Source organism: Gopherus flavomarginatus, chromosome 2, assembly GCF_025201925.1.
Source record: "Gopherus flavomarginatus isolate rGopFla2 chromosome 2, rGopFla2.mat.asm, whole genome shotgun sequence".
Lineage (NCBI taxonomy): Eukaryota > Metazoa > Chordata > Testudines > Testudinidae > Gopherus > Gopherus flavomarginatus.
The window spans coordinates 173,927,464-173,947,564 of NC_066618.1; the positions used below are offsets into that span (position 1 = coordinate 173,927,464).

General features: G+C 43.3%; 1 protein-coding gene across 1 annotated transcript in view; it reads right to left on the reverse strand.

Moving 5' to 3' along the window:
- Nucleotides 1–2,200: 2,200 nt before the first annotated feature.
- Nucleotides 2,201–20,101, reverse strand: part of RNF152 (ring finger protein 152) — a 110,848-nt gene continuing 92,947 nt past the window's right edge. The window contains exon 3 of the transcript XR_007772576.1: nt 2,201–2,613. The gene's annotated coding sequence lies outside the window, so the exon portion shown is untranslated. The remainder of the gene's footprint in view (nt 2,614–20,101) is intronic.

Below are 20,101 nucleotides of genomic sequence, written 5' to 3' on the forward strand. Positions count from 1 at the left end.
TATTCCTCTTCTATTAAGGAAACTTCTCTGCAGATAAATCACTGATTAAACAATGAAGGTATTAGATTAGACTGCATAATTAATGGGAAAATGAAATGCACCCAACAACAGCCTGATATCCTTGTGCACTTTGGGAAACATTCTGCTGGCTTGAATGCAGAAGAATGAATGGCTGGGCAGATGTGTTGATGGGAGGGCTTTGGCTTCCTTGGCCATGGGATTCTGGTTTAGGAATGAAAGAGAGGTCCATCCACCTAATCAAGAAGTGGAGAAGCACCTTTGCATGCTGACTTGCCAACCTAGTGAGGAGGGCTTTAAACTACGTTCAAAGCAGGCAGGTGACTAAATCACGGAGGTAAGCATCAATAAGGTGAACTTAACAGAGGGATAGATGTTGGTGGAGGAGAAGTGGAATCATAGGGTCATAGAAGCAATAAGAGGGAAAAATCGGTGGGGAAATCTGCTCCACAACTTATATGTCAATATTAAATGCAAAGAGTATGGGGAATAAAAAGGAAGTATTAGTAGATAAGCTCATTTATGACAACTGGCTTCACAGAGACTGAGGGGGGATAAGTGTCATGACTGGAATATTGGTAAAGAGGAATATTGCTTGTGCAGGAAGGATAGGCAGAGTAAGAAGGGGGGAAGATGTTGCAGAAAGAATATATACAGTACACATGTTCTGAAGTGCAGAAGGAGGCATGAGGCAGACCAGTTCAAAGTCCCTGGGTAAAGATAAAAGGGGGAAAACTATAGTATGATGCTGTGGCAGGGGTCCATTCTAGACTACCAAATCAGGAAGAGGAGGTGGATAAAGCATTTTGAGAAAAAATAAAAATATCCAAAACACAAGACTGGTAATAATAGGGGACTCTAACTATACAGACATCTGTTGGAAAAGTAGAGTGGCAAAATATAAGTTCTTGGAATGTGCTGGAAACAACTTTTTGTTTCAGCAAGTGGGGAAAGTAGCGGGGCACTCAGCCATTTTAGACTTGATTCTGACCAACAGAGAGGAATGAGTTATAAAGGTGAAGGTGGAAGGCAGTTTAGGTTGAAGTCATCATGAAATTATAGAGTTTGTGATTCTAAGAAAAGGAAGTAGTGAGAGCAGCAGAATATAGACAATAGACTTAAAAAACAGAGTTTAACAAACACAGAGAACAGGTAGGTAAGGTCCCAAGGGAAGGAAATCTAAGGCCTGGTCCACACTACAGCGTTAAATCGATTTAAACAGCGTTAAATCGATTTAACGCTGTACCCGTCCACACTACAAGGCACTTAAAATCGATTTTAAGGGGTCTTAAAATCGATTTCTGTACTCCTGCCAAAGAGAGGAGTTACCCTAAAATCGATATTACTATATCGATTTAGGGTTAGTGTGGACGGAAATCGAAGTTATTGGTCCCATTCTTTTACTGAGCTACCCAGAGTGCACCGCTCCGGAAATCGATGGTAGCCTGGGACCATGGACACACACCACCGAAGTAATGTGCCCTAGTGTGGATGCTTAAAATCAATTTTATAAAACCTGTTTTATAAAATTGATTTTATTAATTTCGATTTTACTCTGTAGTGTGGACGTGGCCTAAGAGTTGTAGAACAGCTGACAGCTTCTCAAGAAGACAATATTAAAGGCACAACTGCAAATTCCAATGTGAAGATAAGAAATAGTAAGAAGCCAATATGGCTCCATCAGGAACTCTTTAATGACCTGGAAAATCAGAAAGGTATCCTACAAAAAGTGGGAACATGGATGAATTGCTAAGGAGGAGTACAAAAGAATAGTTGTATGCAGTGTTGTTGTAGACGTGCTGGTCCCAGGATATTGGAGAGACAAGGTGAACCAACTTTCGTAATGAGAGAGAGAAGCTTTCGATTTACATAGAGCTCTTCTTTCAGGTCTGGAAAATGTACTCAGAGCGTCACAGCTAAATACAAGGTGGAACAGGTCGTTGAGCATATATTTCAAAGCCCCGTTCAAGGTGAAGTGGCCAATTAACATCCTTGTAGTCATAGGACAAAAAAGGGGGTCAGCTGGTTGCAATTTATTGTAATAAACCACCTTGTCTCTCTAATATCCTGGGATGAACAGGCTGCAACACTGCATACAACTATTCTTTTTCTTTACTGGGATCATGATTTTTAGTTTCTAGCCAAGTTATTAATTTAAGCTCCCAGGCTCATCTTTTGAAAGTGTTGTGAGGATGAGGACTGATAGGCCAGATATAAAGTAATCACTTTGTGAAAAAGTGTTCACCCACAGGTGATCGGGTGTTTTTGTCTTTTACCAGTCCCCTGTGTGAATTCATTTGAGAGCAGAGTAATTGTCTAGTTTCACCCACATAGTATTTATTGGGGCATTTGGTGGTGTACCGCATCCAGAGCACATGTTGTAATAGGCATGTGTGGGACCCATAAATCTTGAAAGGTGCGTTATGAAGGTTGTTAATCATAGTAGCTGTAGAGATATGTCTGCAGGTTTTGCATCTGTTGTTCTGTTAGGGTCTGGTGCTGCTCTGAGTTGGTGCTAGGAGTTGTTATAAAGAGGACGGTGATCAGTTGTTCTCCTTGCCTTATCTTCAGCAGATATGAAGTAATGGGCTTAATCTGCAGAAAAAGAGACATAGGTTAGATATTAGGAAAAGCTTTCCAACTACAAGGATAGGCTTTCAAGGAGGTTGTGGAATCCCCACCACTGGAGGTTTTTAAGAACAGGTTAGAGAAATATCTGTCAAGGATGGTCTAGATATACATAGTCTGCCTTAGTGCAGGGAGTTGGATTAGATGACCTCTCAAGGTCCCTTCCAGCCTTACCTTTCTACAAGTCTATTAACCTAGTAGCCATGCCAGAGCCTTCAAATTCCTGATTAACAGCAGTGTCTGGGTCTTTATGATACATGAAGAGTACATGACTAAAATCTTGGCTGCAGTACTGGTAAGTAGTAAATCTCATGAAACAAGTGTGTCTGAGGGGTACTTTGTACAGAAAAAATGATCTAAGTTACCAGTGAAATTGGATGATAGTCATATATTTGTCTTTAACTGTAAGAGGTCTGCCTGCATGTCTACTAAGCTTAGAACTGTGTAGAAACTGCTGATGGAGCAGTTTACAGAATGGGAGACAGTCTGCTCTCTCCCTTTGGGATTTTATTAACTTTCTTTCTTTGTTGTTTTTCTTTCTTAATCTGAAATAAAAGACCCCCCATACATGCTACACATTTTGCTCCTTGTAGGGGGCTAACATTTCATGTGTATCTGACAGTGATCTGCATTGCCAGGGCACTGGACTAGGTAATCTAATAGATTGTTTCCATCCCAATCATTTTGAGACTAGAAAGATAGCTGTATGGTTAAAGCACTAGACTTGAACTTTGGAGAGGTGGGTTCAGTTCCCTACCCTGTCCTAAATTTTTTACCTAATCTTAGGCAAATCACACTGCAGCTTTTCCCCCTGCACCTCCCATCTGTAAAATGAGGACAATTTATTTCCTTTTCTCTATATTTGGATAGTACATAGCACAATGGCTATAAAAGTAAGCTATCAAACAGGTAGCTTAAGTCTATTAATAGGTGCACAGTATCTAGCACAGACTATGACTAGGGCCCCTATTCACTATGGCAGGGGTCGGCAATCTTTTGGAAGTGGTATGCCGAGTCTTCATTTATTCTCTCTGATTTAAGGTTTTGCGTGCCAGTAACACATTTTAACGTTTTTAGACAGTCTCTTTCTCTAAGTCTATAATATATAACTAAACTATTCTTGTATGTAAAGTAAATAAGGTTTTTAAATGTTTAAGAAGCTTCATTTAAAATGAAATTAAAATGCAGAGCCCCCCCGTACCAATGGCCAGGACCCGGGCAGTGTGAGTGCCACTGAAAATCAGCTTGTGTGCCGCCTTCGGTACATGTGCCATAGGTTGCCTACCCCTGCACTATGGTAATACAAGTAATAGTAAGGTAGCACCTCTTGTGGGGGGGGGGTCTATGCTAAGTGAGCAAACCTCTTCAAAAGGCATTCTCAGGTGAAGAAAATGTTTAATCCTTAGTTTCAAAATATGCAATGTCCTGCAATCTAAGCTGCACATTTTAAACATGGGGATACCCAAATAAATCCAACATTTGCATGTGTTTGAGCCTGGGTAGGGGATCCAATGTCTTAGAGCATTGGGAACCTGATATGTTTACCAAAGAATCCCACATAAGCCCTGAAAAAAAGTAGACATACTGCAGTGCCCGCAGAATGTGTGCAATTGAAAGATATGAGCGACTGCAGTATATTTAAATAGGTGCTTCTCAACTTCTGAAATGCCTGAGAAGCAGAGCTCCCATAACTGAATTATACGTGTATTTCATTGTATGTGAACATACTTTAAAATGGAATAAGATTTACGGGGGGGAGAAGTAGATTGCAAGGGGAAGTTTCTTCAATCAGGAGGAAAAGCAGAGGGTGTCACCCAACCACTGAAAGGCTAAAGATTTGCCATTCAACAAATTTCTAATTGTTGTCATGCCTATATGCTCCTTTAACTATAGCAACAAAAATGAATGGTGCTCGCTTTTGTGGTGGTGGAGAGTTTTCTTCCCTTCCTCATGCTCTAGGGGCCTGGCAATACCTATACAATAGGGCAAAGAATCCTGTGGCACTTTATAGACTAACAGACGTTTCAGATCATGAGCTTTCGTGGGTGAATACTCACTTCATCAGATGCATACATCCAACGAAGTGGGTATTCACCCACAAAAGCTCATGCTCCAATGCGTCTGTTAGTCTATAAGGTGCTACAGGACTCTTTGTCACTTTTTACAGATCCAGACTAACACGGCTACCCCTCTGATATTATACAATAGAGATAAATACCACTCCAGGGATGGACAGCACACATGGTGAATCGGGAAAGGGTCTGAAGTGTCTTTACAAAATCACCAGATAGGGTTTCAGGGCTCAAATATATACATTTTATACACTTTGCTCTGATTTTAGTTCTGCTATGGAAATAATTTAGTTTAAATGGCATTTCGTCACAGCAACTGTGCTATTACTATCTGGAGCCCATAGTTAATTAATGGCCATTATCTATGACCTTTCCATTTACTTTACGGTGAAAATTCCAAAGTTCAAACACTATGTCTTTCTAAATTAGACTCTCACCCTCATTGCTGGGGCCAAGAAAAGCAGCATAAGTTAGACTCCATAGCAGCTTCTCTTCTTCCGGTGGCAGAATGGGAAAGCAGGAAGCATATATATTGTCTTAAATTCACATTGGTGCTGATATTTTCAGCCTGGCACAATTTATAGACAACTTGCACTGCCAAATCGAAAAAAATTGGTTGACAGTCTACATATTGACTTTTAAGGAAGGCAACACCTGATCCAGTCTCCAAAGTCATTCACAAGCACATTTTAGACCAGCATTTCATTACAGCTGTCAGAATTATTGTGAGTAACAACTAGGAAATCTGCAGGATTGCAGCTAAGCTTTGATTAATATTTAGGTATCCACATTTGCAGAAGCAACATTTGTTATTTGCTTTTAAAATGCTTTTGATATTATAGCCCAGGATTTATAGAGAGGTATTTTTCTACAGGATGCTTCCCCCACTTTAATAATTTATGTTTTATCTTGGTTTCTGCCAGATGAAAGATTTTTTCCATAACTTTGTGAAAATTCTAAAGCAATTTATATGCACACTGATCAAAGTTGGACTGTTGGATTGATGCAATTAGCTGCTCATTAAAGTCACAGGCCTGACGCATTCCCATTGATTTGACTAACCTGATATTTTGTGCATTATAAAACTAAAAATGCTTGTAAGTCGTATATCATCTAGCAATTTACAATAGTCTTCAAGTTAACATTGTACTTGAACATATTCCATGTAGGTCTAGCACATATGTGCTATGCGGCTCTATGTATGGAATAAGACATGCATCTAAGGCAGTTTCATGGCATTTGTGGAATTTAAATAATTTGTATTGGAATCCGGCACCTTCTGCTCTTTCTGCTGCTGTTCCTTGCCTTTCAGTTTGGTTATGTTTTCCACAAGGTATCAAACAATAACATGAGCTTTACAATCTCTTACCATCAGACTTCTGGGCTTGTTCTTTCTCTCTTAATTACTTCTATAAAACAATCCAAGTTTGAAAAAATCATTCCTACCATTTTTAGTTAGAATTTCGCCTGCACAACATTTCTGATTGATACTTCTGAGTAGGGAAGGGTGGTTATTTTAATGTACACTTCCAGAACAAGTCAATTGATTTTGATTAGAATTTCCGTCCCACCACTCAAAAAAAGAAAAAAAAATGGCCTATGGACAAAGACCAAGTATGAAAAAAATTAACAAAGTAGGTTGCTTGAGAAAGTTATGAGCCTCTGAAGAAGAAGTTAGAATGGGAGTTGGAACTACCATGCCTCTTCCTAATTCACATAAGAAGCAATTCAGGGAAGTCCCATGGCATGTGTTGTACTGGAAGTCAGATAAGATGACCATAGCAGTCCTTCTGGGTTTTATAATGTATTAATCTTATATTGCATTGCAAACAAAAGTTATTCATCTCCACAACTCCCCTGTGTAGTAGGCAAGTATTATTGACCCTGTTTCACAGCTGGGGAAACTAAGGCAGAAAACTTAAATGGCTTGCCCAGAGCAATCAATGTCAGAATGAGGATGGGAATGCTCAAGCCCTTAGCTCTCAATCTCATGCTTAGAGCACTAGATAATGTTACATCTCTTGCCACTTGAGCAGCCCCCCAGCAACATACACAGTCTCCACTGGCTGCTCAGCGGAAGAGTCACAGCTGAGTTGTAAGCCATTGGCTGGTGGCCATGGAGGAGCTTGCAGTATTTCTAAGTTCAATGATAGGATCCCAGGCTGCATTCACTCACTCCTACAACTGGGAATTGCTCTGAGGTCCCTCCAGATGCTGAGGGACATGTAGCCATAGGTTTTACAAATTTTAGGGGCCTGCCCTGATTATCCATGAGTGAGGGGACTCAGAGTGGGTGACTAGGCTGTAATTTTTAGGAAGAATCACAACTGCAAATCTTCAATTTTCCAGATAGCATCAAAAATGTGAAATGACCTTTCTCCACAAAAGAAAAAGCTATCAATTTTCTATTTGAAATGGACACTGAGGTTACCTGTGTCATATTCAGAGTCCCAAAATTCAAGTGGGGCCCAGCTCTGTGGACATTTTGGTTTCCAAAAGCCATTTCTACTTGGGATAGATAACAAAAAAAGGCCTGATTGTATGCAGAGGAAAACACAACTAATGGATTTCAGCAGTATAAACAATAAAACTCTTGTTTCTCTATAGAGCAGCACAAACCAATTTGAATTAATAAGACTTGGAGTCTCTTCTCTGACCAACTTGTGCATGGACCACTTCCTAATGTTAATGGAATTATACATATATGCAGTGAGAGGGAGTCTCCATAGCTGAGATGTTGGGACAGATCCTCAACTAGTGTAAATTGATATCACGCCTTTGATGTAAATCAGCATTACCCTCTTGACAGCAGATGAGGCTCCAGCGCTTTACCTGGAGGTGAAAGCATGGCCTAGTGGAGAGGGCACTGGCCTAACCTCAGACCTGTGGATTCTACTCCCTGCTCTGCCATTGACCTGGAGCCAGTCCACTTCCTCTCTCGATGCCTCAATTTTCCCCATCTGTAAAATGAGGATAATGATCCTGACCTCGTCTGTAACATGTTATGAGAGCCTCATGAAAAGCACTAACTACAAGCTAGTTATCTTCACTACCTCTATCGGAGATCCACAAAGTAGGCTCTAAAAAGGTCTTGAAAGAGTAACCTTCTTAATGAAAGAATGGGCTCTCTTTGTTGCAGTTCTTATCTCCTTTGCCTTACTGTCTACATCTGATGTATTTTCTGAGTGCTCTCTGTGTAATGGCCTTTGCATCCAGGAACTTGAAAATACTTTTGAAGTGCTATGCATTACTGCTCAAATGGCAGATGAAATAAAACAAAACAAAACAAAAAATCAAACCACAATGAAAATAGTGCTATTTATCCTGAAGCTGTCACTAAAGCACAGAAAAGCATGTTGCTGCCAGACCACACACAGCAAATGCAGAGATTATAAAGAGAGTTAAGTGACCACCTATGAATATGAATCATATTTTGATGGAAATAAAGCAGAGGGAGCTTCATGCTGGGAAATATTCCATGAATGAGTCCAATGTAGTCATTCCATATGATAAAAGAGATGCCAGTTCATAATTCATAAGGCTCTTCAGTTTTGAAAGCCTTAAATACTGAGCCAGAAAAGGCTTCTTGTTAAGAATCTTACAAGTCAGGCAAAATAAAATGGAGTTTTGCCCAAGTAAAGAGTTCAGGATGCAGCCATAAGAAGGAAATTTTGCTCACTCCTCAGGAACAGAGGGCCTTAGAAACAGAAAAGCCAGTGCAATTCAGTGGTATGAATAGCACAGGATTTCTGGAACTTGTGCAAAGACTTAACTCCTCTACTTTGTGCTCCACCATAGAGACGGTTAGGAAGGAGACCGTGGAGGGAAAGAAGACATTGTCCCCACTGACCCAAGTCCAAGTACACAAGCTGGTGAAGAGAGGGGGATTTACACATAAAGCAATAACACATTGAGAGAAACAGAACTTGTGTGTGTGCGTGTGCTCTTGCCTTCTAGCACCACAGAAATTGCTCTGATTCCACTGGTTGTGTATCCTCCCCATGCTACTTATTTACATTCCCTCCACCAACACCTTTACCAATCCCGTGCAGCAATACTGGGGTTTTGGCCCTTTGCCTAGGGCCTGTGAGGAGCAGAGGTCTCCCTTCTCCAAGATCTGAGAGACGGGGCTCAAATATCCCTTTTCCTCTCTCCACTCACTTCCTTCCTGTGACTCCCTTATCAGTCTTGAGCTGGATCTTTAGTTCACCCTCACACCTGATTAGATAATTAACCTCAATTCTCCCTTAGAAGGCTAATTGAGATAATGGATTGATGTTAGAGGGATCAGAGTGGAGCATCACCTTTTAACTACCAACACTCTGGGCAAGTCTACACTACAAAATTAAGTAGACCTAAGTTACATAGATGTACAGCCAGCACAGTAATTGAATCAGTTTTATACGCAGGGCCGGCTCTAGCCATTTCGCCACTCCAAGCATGGCGGACGCCTCAGGGGGCGCTCTGCCGCTTGCCGGTCCCGGTGGATCTCCCGCAGAAGTGGCTGCAGAGGGTCCGCTGGTCCCGTAGCTCTGGTGGACCTCCCGCAGGCGTGCCTGCGGATGCTCCACCAGAACCGCGGGACCAATGGACCCTCCGCAGGCACGCCTGCGGGAGGTCCACCAGAGCCGCCTGCCGCCCTCCAGGCAACCGGCAGAGCGCCCCCCACGGCATGCCGCCCCTAGCACGCACTTGGCGCACTGGGGCCTGGAACCGGCCCTGTTTACACGTCCACACTATGCTCCTTGCGTCAGCAGTGCATATCCTCACCAGGAGCGCTTGCACTGATTTAAATGCCAATGTGAGGCATTTGGGTGAAGGTTTCTGAAAGGCAGTAACAGTCAACGTAAGCAATGCAGCATCTACACGGACACAGCATCAAACTTACTACTTAAGCACTACGCCTCTCACAGAGGTGGAGTTAATAAGTCAGTGTAGTGGGCGACTTACATGAGTGGGTGCTACTTTTAGTGTAGATGCTTACATAGTTAAGTCAACATAAGCTGCCTTACATCAGCCTAACTCTGTAGTGTTGGCTAGGCCTCTGTCTCACATTTCTCCCCCTTGACTAGCTGTGAGGCTGTTCCTTCCCCACGCTCTCCCCTCTTAAAGGGGGCATTAGATTCTTTGTGCTTATGCTTGCTCTATAGGGTGGCTGTCCATCCTCCATCCACAGAAGTCACATTTTATAGGTGGGGGACTCATCCTCATAACTCTTTCTTTCTGGTGAAAAGGGTACCTGGGGCACTCTGGCTCTTGTCACCCCAACACTTTTCCCCTAAGCCTTGTTCTTACCATTTCCTCCACTCCCTGTTCCTAGGAAGGTTCCATTTTCCTCCTGGCTTGTTTCCTTTGGTCGAGGATTTTCTGATTCTTTTATTTCATGCCTTATTTCCTCATTGCCTTTTCTGCCACAGGGGACCCCTGTTTTCCTCTTACAAGGGAAGGGGCTCTCGCCTGTCCTACCAACGACTGGATAAGTTAGCCCATTGACTACTCATACCCACTTCCATTTGAACATCTCCTTTCTCCATGAACACACTCCAACTCTAACCTCCCACCTGGCAGCATCCACTGTGGCTTCACCAAATCCTTCCAGATTCTCATAAACAGATAGTTAAGGGTTAATGTCTCTTACCTGTAAAGGGTTACAAGCAGTGAACATGGACCACCTGACCAGAGGACCGATCAGAAGACAAGATACTTTCAAATCTCAGTGGAGGGAAGTCTTTGTTTTGTGGTGTTTGTTTTGTCTGTAGTTCTCTCTGGGTTCTGAGAGTAACCAGACGTACCTACAGGCTCTCTAATTTTCTGTTCAAATAGTAAGTACCAGTAGAAAGGCGGTTTAGTCTTTTTGAGTGTTTTCTTTATTTGCAAATGTGTATTTTGCTGGAAGGAGTTTAATTTGTATTTGTGCTGGGGGGGGAGGCTTCTCTCTAGTGCCTATAAGCTGAAAGACCCTGTAACCTTTACCGTCTTAATTACAGAGACAACTTTTACTTTTTTCTTTCTTTTATTAAAAACTTTTCTTTAAGACCTGATTGATTTTTCACCTTGTTGAGGCTCAAGGGAATTGAGTCTGTACTCACCAGGGAATTGGTGGGAGACAGGGAGAGAGAAGGGAGGGGGAAAGGCGGAATTCCTCTGTTTTAGATTCACGGAGTTTGAATCTGTATTACCTCTTGGGGAGGGGAAAAGAGGAGAGGGGAAGGTGCATTTCCCTTTGTTCTAAGATTCAAGGAGTTTGAATCACAGTGATCTTCCAGGGTAACCCAGGGAGGGAAAGGGTTTACTTTCCTTGTGCAAGATCCAGAGGGTCTGGGTCTTGGGGTCCTCTGGGAAGGTTTTGGGGGGACCAGAGTGTACCAGGCACTGCAAGTCCTGGTTGGTGGCAGCACTACAAGATCTAAGCTGGTAATTAAGCTTAGGGGGGGTTCATGCTGGTACCTCATCTTTTGGACGCTAAGATTCAGAGTGGGGGTTATACCATGACACAGATCAATGAGCCTCCCAAGGTGGTATCCACAAGCCTCCTCTGGACCCTCCACCCCACTTTTACAAGGTTAGTGGACACTTTCTTGTTCTGCCCATCCCCTTTAGTCACAATCCACTTGCAGAATTCTGTGAACCCACATTCCATGACAGGACAGTCTCGCTTTATCTGCCCCAGATGCCCACATTGGTAGCAAACCACTCCCTAGTTTCCTGAAAGAGTTCCACTCATTTCCTCTTCCCTCTCCCACCTCCCATTGCCCATGCTGCAATCCAGGTACCTTCCCTTTCTCACCAAGTCCATTCCCTGAAATGGCTGGACTTCTTTCTTGGGAAAGTCCACTTCTACAAAATTCCCATGCAAGTTTAACCATTGCCTGCAGGGTCATTGGCTAATGCCTCCAGACCCAAATATGCATTTTTGGGGAGGGTCTGGAGAAATTGTCCCAATAATATGCCATCTGCTATTTCCCCCACACTTTGGGTGTCTGGCCTTAGCCAGTAAGTAGCCCAGTCAGGTAATTTTTGTGTAAGTGCTGTGGGCCATACCCCTCCAGTGACCTAAAATTTCTGACTAAATTTTTCCTCTGAGAATGCATCAGGGTCTTCCACTGCAGCAGTCCATCTTGCACAGGTTAACCCCAGGGTCCTTCCACTGTTCTCCATTGTGGGATTCACCAGATTCTGCTGCACCTGCAGCTGTTCCTTTGTGAATTCTTGTAGATTCTATTGCTGTTCACCCTGTCATACAAGGAATGACTGTCTTTTCACATGATGGGACTACTGGGACAATTACATGGTCTTTTGCATTTCCTTTTGTTATCCTACTAACCATTGCAGAGTCTGCTACATTGCCTGGACACCAAATATTCACACTCGCTCCACCCCATCTGGTTCTCTGTCACCTCTGATGGGGGAAATTAATCCCGGAAAATCCCCATGTAACAAGGCAGCACTGTATCCCTGCTCTCTTTTGTCACAGAAATCTACTCAGACTCTGCCAGTCAGGTAGCAATGTTGTACAGTTTATTTATGTTTCCTCCACCCACACCTTTACAGTCCCATGCAGCAATGCTATTCACAATGTCCCGAGGAGCAGAGCTCTCCCTTCCCTGAGGGCCATCAGTCTAGGCTCAGCTAGCCCTGTTTCTTTCCTCACCTCATTTCCTTCCTGTGCCCTTCTTATCAGTCTTGAGCTAATGGGCTCTTTAGCTCACCCAGCCCTAGCCCCACCTGATTAAATAATTAACTTCAATCACCCTTATTGGGGGCAACTGATTGGTGTCAGAGTGATCAGAGTACAGGCTCATGTGGTAATTCCCAGCCCTCTGTCACAGTTTGTGTATAAAATAATTAAGCCCTTTTAATTGGATATATTTGAGACAGGGCCACGCAGAGGGGGTGCAAGTGGGGCAATTTGCCCTAGGCCCCGCTGGGGCCCCCACTAGAGTTTTTTGGGGCCCCTGGAGCAGGGTCCTTCACTCGCTCCAGGGGCCCCGGAAAACTCTCACCAGGCCCAGGCCCCTGGAGCTTTTTCTGCTCCCGGTCTTCACTGGCAGGGCATCCTTCCACTCCGGGGCAGAAGGATCCCCACCGCTGAATTCCTGCCAAAGCAGGACCCGCCACCAAAGTGCAGCCAGGTCTTCAGCGGTAATTCAGTGGCAGGGGGGGCCATTCCTTTCCAGGACCCGCAGCCAAAGTGCCCCAAAGACCTATGGCGGGAGCCCCCCACCACTGACTTACTGCTGAAGCGGGGGCCCTCCCGCCACCAAAAACCCCAGGAATCTTCTGGGCAGCCCTGATTTGAGAACCCAAACCACAGCATCCACACTGCCATTTTTAGTACACTAGCTTGAGCCAAGCTAGCACAAGTCTGGAGGCTCTTTCCCAGCAGCAGAGTAGACTTACCCTTATTGACCTTGGGCAAGTGTAGCGAGGCACATGCTGGGCCTGTCTGTTTTCAGCCCCTGTTGCCCTCTCCAATCAATCAGGAACATCTCAGCTCGATGCAACACCAGTTTTCTTTATTTACAGTTGTTTTCCCACCACCACTTCCCATTTATGTAGAGGTTTTTCAGCTAACTTTGCCAAGAGCAGGCTTGGCTAGCAGCAGATCAGCAAGCTCTCTCAGTGCCTGGCCTCTCTTCTCTTCCTTGCTAGCTTCCTCCCACCTTTATAGCCCCTGGCTAATGAGGCTGGCAGGTGCTGCCCATTACCAGGCAGGCACAGGACTATCCAACCAGCTCCAATCAAGGGGAGTGGATTGGGGCTGGAGTGGCAGGGGCTGATTAAGTGCTTCTCACTCATCAACACCCTGTCACAGCCAGTCACTTATACTCTCTGCACTTCAACTGATGGGACAAAATGGGGATAATAGCTCCCTACCTCAAAGGAGTGCTGTGAGAATAAATCTCTTTAAAAGGATTGTAAGATGCTCAAATAAGTATGTTCATAGGATGGATAGATGGCAGCATTAAGCTAGGTGCTCCCCAGTCCTGCAGTTTTGTGAGTGCTGGCTGAAAGGGGGACTCACTGACAGTTCAGCTCCATCTAGTCTACACGGCCAGGGAGCCAGGACTCAGGGTCTATACCAATCAGCTTGATGTCCTGAAAGGGCAGTTTGTTCTGAAATGTGCTGATTGGTTTGGGGAAGTACATGTAAACTTTTCAAGTTTGTGTTTTTGACTACATTGGGTAGCCACTGAAATACTATGGATTTTTTTTTCTGTTGAGTAATGGCAATGTATGTGAATAGGAAATAACATTTTACAATCTAGTCATTTTTTATGTTGTCTGTGTATATTTTTCCCCAAATATTAGCAGGCAATATTAAGATGGAATGGGCAGTGGGGGTGATGGTAAGTGATCAAAGTGCATATTAAATTTCAGGTGGCTCATATGGAGTGGAAGAGAGAGCTAAGGGAAGTAAAACCTTGGGCCTGTAAGGAGAAGCTAGCTTTATTCTTATCTACAAAGCAGCTAGTACGGCAGTGTAGTCAGAATTTGCAATTGCTTGTGCAATTAACCTCAAACTTTCAACAAAAAAAATTTCCTCAGGGCTATATATAAAAAAGTTTATACATAATGGAGCCTCCACCCCCACCTCTCCTAGAATATCATATGGGAAGTAATTATTCGGTTTATAATGGAAAACGTCTTACTATAAATATAGACTCTCTGCTGTGACTCCATAATATTTTTAAAAGATTTTTCTCCCTTGAATTAACCATTAAACAGCAGCAATCCATATTTTTTTCTGTTCCCCCACGTTTTTTGTAAGTTGTTCATGTTCCACAATAGCTAATCAGCAGCATGCATGTTATATAAGCCTATCCACAATAAGCTTTTTTTACACTGCAGTTTTCTGAAATCATTAAAGACTCAAGATGTATTTTATTATTAATATTGAATTTATTTCTATCCTATGTAGAAGTTAAGCAAGAGCAGTATTGCATAGTAATTATTCCCTACATTTATATGGCATTATTAATCTCAAACAATCTCAATATGCTTTGTATCATAGCCAAACCACATTCAAACCAATAAGAATCTTTCCATCGACTTAAGTGGACTTTGGATCAGGGCCTGTGATAAATGAAGGGAGTGGGGCAGCTCCCTTTTATGGACTCAGCCAGCCAGTTAACTATGAAATGCCTCTTAGTAGTTGTACTTGCTTTACCTGTAAAGGGTTAAAAGTCCCACTGCAATGCATAGATAAAAGGAAGTGAGTGGGCACCTGGCCAAAAGAGCCAGTGGGAAGGCTAGAACTTTTTAATATTGAAACAAGACTCCCCTTTTGTCTGTCTGTTGTTGTTCTCTGGGAGAAGCAAACACAATACAACTATGCTGTAAAAAGTTTGGAGCCAGATATGAAAAATCGTTAGTATCATACCTAGAAACTACTCATTTGAAACCCCAGATATGTAGGTAGATCAGGAAATGTCTAGGAAGACAAAATCAGGTTTATCTACTTTTATTTCTTTATGGCTTGTTGACTCTTCTGTGCTAACCCCAAATACTTTTGTTTTGTTTGTAACCTTTAAGCTCGACCTCAAGCAAGTTATTCTTGATGATTAATCCTTGTAAATGTTTGGGTTTTTAAATCTAGCAATAGCCTGAGTTTCCAGATGTATTTTCTTTCTTTTTTGTTTTTAATAAAATTTACCTTTTTTTAAGAACAGGATTGGGCTTTTGTGTCCTAAGAGGTTTGTGTAAATGTTGTTTAATTCGCTGGTGGCAACAGCTGGTTTCCTTTGTTTTTCTTTCTCTGCTCTTCCCTGGAATGGGAGGGGTGGGCTTGAGGGTACCCCACAGGAAGGAATTCCAAAGTGCATCTTCCTGGGTTCTCAAAGGGGTTCTGCACTTGGGTGGTGGCAGCATCTCCCCATCCAAGATCAGAGAGAACCTGTAACCTTGGGAGTTTAATACCAGCCTGGAGTGGCCAATATTAATTTTTAGAGTCCTTGCGGGCCCCCACCTTTTGCAGTCAAAGTGCCAGAGTGGGGAATCAGCCTTGACAGGGCCTTTGTCAGGATCCCTCACCCGTCACTGAAATTCAGACATCTCTGAGATGGAAAACAACAGCCCTAGCACCGAGTTTTATGGCAGGGATGAGAAAAAAATAGCTTCTCTAATTGAATCTACAAAACACAATTTAGACAGGAAGGTGTCATACAGTATATACAATATGAATTTCTATTTTCTAGGAAAGGAGAAACTAGAATTGGAGACTGTGTATATATATATATATATAAAAATACAAAAACACCTGTGTTCAAGGATCATGATTAAGGGCTTGTCTACACATAAACCGCTATAGCAGCACAACTGCAGCTGCACTGTTGTAGCACTTCAGTGGCCTCTCTGCCGAGACTGATCAAGCCTTCAGACCACTATCCCTTCCTACTTCTCCACGTGGGCACCAGTGATGCTGCCAAGAATGCCCTTGAGCAGACTATGTGGCTCTTGAAAGAAGGATAAAGGAGTTTGAGGCACCAGTCATGTTCTCGTCCATCCTCCCTGTTGAAGGAAAAGGCCTAGATAGAGACCATTGAATTGTGGAAGTAAATGCATGGCTATGCAGGTGGTGTCAGGAGAGGGCTTTAGATTCTTCAACTATGAGATGTTGTTCCAGGAAGGAGGATTGCTAGGAAGATACGGGATCCACCTAATGAAGCGAGGGAAGAGCCTCTTCACAGGCAGGCTTGCTAACCTAGTGGAGAGGGCTTTAAACTAGGTGCACCAAGGGATGGAGACCTAAGCCCTGAGGTAAGTGGAGAAGTGGGATACCAGGAGGAAATACAAGGAGGAGGGTGCAACAGGGGAAGCTTCCTGATTCATACTGAGAAAGTAGGGCAATCGGCTAGTTATTTTAGGTGCCTGTCCACGAATGCAAGAAGCCTGGGAAACAAGCAGGAAGAACTGGAAGTCCAGGTACAATCAAACTATGATGTGATTGGAATAACAGAGACTTGTTGGGATAACTCACATGACTGGAGCACTGTTTTGGATATGTATAAACTGTTCAGGAAGGACAGGCAGGGGAGAAAAGGTAGAGGAGTTGCACTGTATGTAAGAGAGCAGTATGATTGCTCAGAGCTCCAGAATTAAACTGAAGAAAAGCCTGTTGAGAGTCTTTGGGTTAAGTTTAGAGGTGAGAGCAACAGGAGTGATGTCATGGTGGGCGTCTGTTACAGACCACTAGACCAGGAGGAGGAACTAGACAAGGCTTTCTTTGGACATCTAATAGAAGTTTCCAGATCACAGGCCCTGGGGACTTCAATCACCCTGACATCTGGTAGGAGTGCACAGACAACCCAGGAAGTTCTTGGAAGTGTTGTGGACAACTTCCTGGTGCAGGTGCTAGAGGAACCAAGTAGGGGCCATGCTCTTCTTGACCTGCTGCTCACAAACAGGAAGAACTGGTAGGGGAAGTAGAAGTGGGTGATAACTTGGGCAGCAGTGATCATGAGATGATAGAGTTCAGGATCCTGACTAAAGGAAGAAAGGAGAGTAACAGAATACGGATCCTGGACTTCAGAAAAGCAGACTTTGACTCCATCAGGAAACTGATGGGCATGATCCACTGGGAGGCTAATAAGAGGGAGAAAGGGGTCTAGGAGAGCTGGCTGAATTTTAAAGAAGCCTTATTGAGGGTACAGGAACAAACCATCCTGATGTGCAGAAAGAATAGCAAATATGGCAGGCGACCAGCTTGGCTTAACAGATAAATCTTCAGTGAGTTTAAACACAAAAAGGAAGCTTACAAGAAGTGGAAGCTTGGACAGATGACTAGGGAGGAGTATAAAAATATTACTCGAGCATGCCGGGGTGTAATCAGGAAGGCCAAAGCACAATTGGAGATGCAGCTAACAAGAGATATCAAGGGTAACAAGAAGGGTTTCTACAGGTATGTTAGCAACAAGAAGGTGGTCAGGGAAAGTGTGTGACCCTTACTGAATGGGGGAGGAAACTTAGTGACGGATGATGTGGAAAAAGCTAAAGTACTCAATGCTTTTTTTGCCTCAATCTTCAAAGACAAGGACAGCTCCCAGACCGCTACACTGGGCTGCACAGTATGGCAGGAGGTGAGCAGCTCTCAGTGGTAAAAGAACAAGTTAAGGACTATTTAGAAAAACTGTACATGCACAAGTCCATGGGGCCAGATGAAATGCATCTGAAGGTGCTGAGGGAGTTGGCTGATGTGATTGCAAAACCATTGGCCATTATCTTTGAAAACTCATGGCAATTGGAGGAGGTCCCAGATGATTGGAAAAAGGCAAATATAGTGCCCATATTTAAAAAAGGGAAGAAGGAGAATCCAGGGAGCAGACTGGTCAGCCTCACCTCAGTCTCTGGAAAAATCATGGAGCAGTTCTCAAGGAATCCATTTTGAAGCACTTGGAGGAGAGGAAGGTGATCAGGAACAGTCAACATGGATTCACCAAGGGCAAGTCATGCCTGACCAACCTGATTGTCTTCTGTAATGAGATAAGTGGACCTCTGGATATGGGGAAAGTAGTGGACATGATATGCCTTGACTTTAGCAAAGCTTTTGATACAGTCTCCCACAGTATTCTTGCCAGCAAGTTTAAAAAGTATAGATGGATGAATGGACTATAAGGTGGATAGAAAGCTGGCTAGATAGTCAGGCTCAACAGGTAGTGATCAACAGCTCTATCTAGTTGGCAGCCGGTATCAAGCGGAGTGCCCCAGGAGTCGGTCCTGGGACCGGTTTTGTTCAACATCTTTATTGATGCTGAGGATGCAATTCATCCCATCATCCAGATCAAATTTGCGGATGACACTAAACTGGCGGGAGAGGTAGATATGCTGGAGAGTAGGGATAGGGTCCAGAGTGACCTAGACAAATTGGAGGATTGGACCAAAAGAAATCTGATGAGGTTCAACAAAAACAAGTGCAGAGTCCTGCACTTAGGATGGAAGAATCCCATGCACTGCTACAGGCTAGATACCAACTGGCTAAACAGCAGTTCTGCAGAAAAGGACCTGGGGATTACAGAGAAGAAGTTGGATATGAGTCAACAGTGTGCCCTAGTTGCCAAGAAGGCTAATGGCCTATTGGGCTGCATTGGGAGCACTGCCAGTAGATTGAAGGAAGTGATTATTCCCCTCTATTCAGCACTGATGAGGCCACGTCTGGAGCACTGTGTTCAGTTTTGGGCCCCACACTACAGAAAGGATGTCGACAAATTGGAGAGAGTCCAGCAGAGGGCACCAAAAATGTTTATGGGGCTGGGGAACATGACTTATGAGGAGAGGTTTAGAGAACTGGGCTTATGTAGTCTGCAGAAAAGTGAGGTGGGATTTGACAGCAGCCTTCAACTACATGAATGGGGGTTCCAAAGAGGATGGAACTAGGCTGTTCTCGGTGGTGGCAGATGACAGAACAAGGAGAAGTGGTCTCAAGTTGCAGTGTGGGAGGTCTAGGTTGGATATTAGGAAAAACTATTTCACTAGGAGGGTAGTGAAGCACTGGAATGGGTTACCTAGGGAGGTGGTGGAATCTCCATCTTTAGAGGTTTTTAAGGCCTGGCTTGACAAAGCCCTGGCTGGAATGATTTAGTTGGGGTTGGTTCTGCTTTGAGCAGGGGGGTGGACTAGATGATCTCCTGAGGTCTCTTCAATCCTGATCTATGATTCTATGAATGCTAATAGCCTCTTCTTACAGATGGGGAACTGAGGCACAAGGAGATTACGGTCAAAAGTTTCCAGTAATTTTGGTTGCCCTGTTTGTTACTTCTGTAATAAATGAGGCAGAGCTCCCATAGATAATAGTCTCCATTGCACACACCTGATTCATCCCCAGAGCAGCTCCATCATGTAAACTGAATGAGACAGGAGTCCTGTGGAAAAAATAGTATGTGATCATGTAATTAAAGATTGAATCAATTCATACTCGCAATGGGGGCAAATTAAGGTTGCACAGGCAACTTTGTACTGTTTCTATCTACTTCCCCTTTTTCCACATGTTCTATATTTTTATTCTATTATTACTTCTAATTTCATTTCCCCTACTAACCAGGATGGTCTTTTAACCAAAGCTGTTCTTTTTCACAATTGTGGAATTTTAGTTTTATGACCATCTAATAAACTCTTCTTAAACAACTCCCAAATTTCATTCACAGTTTTCTGTCTAAATTTTTCCTCTCAATCAATTTCATTCTATCTCAGCCTTGAGAAATCAGCCCTTTTGAAGCACCAAGCACAAATATTACTGATTGGGACAATCCCTCTGTTTGCCTGTAAGTAATGTAATCAAGTCATAGGCACTGGCTCCTGGCAACCATCAATTTCCAGGCCAGATCTTTATCCATCATAAAGAGGTCTAAAATAGTTATCACATGTTGGGTGCAATACCTTTTATGTTC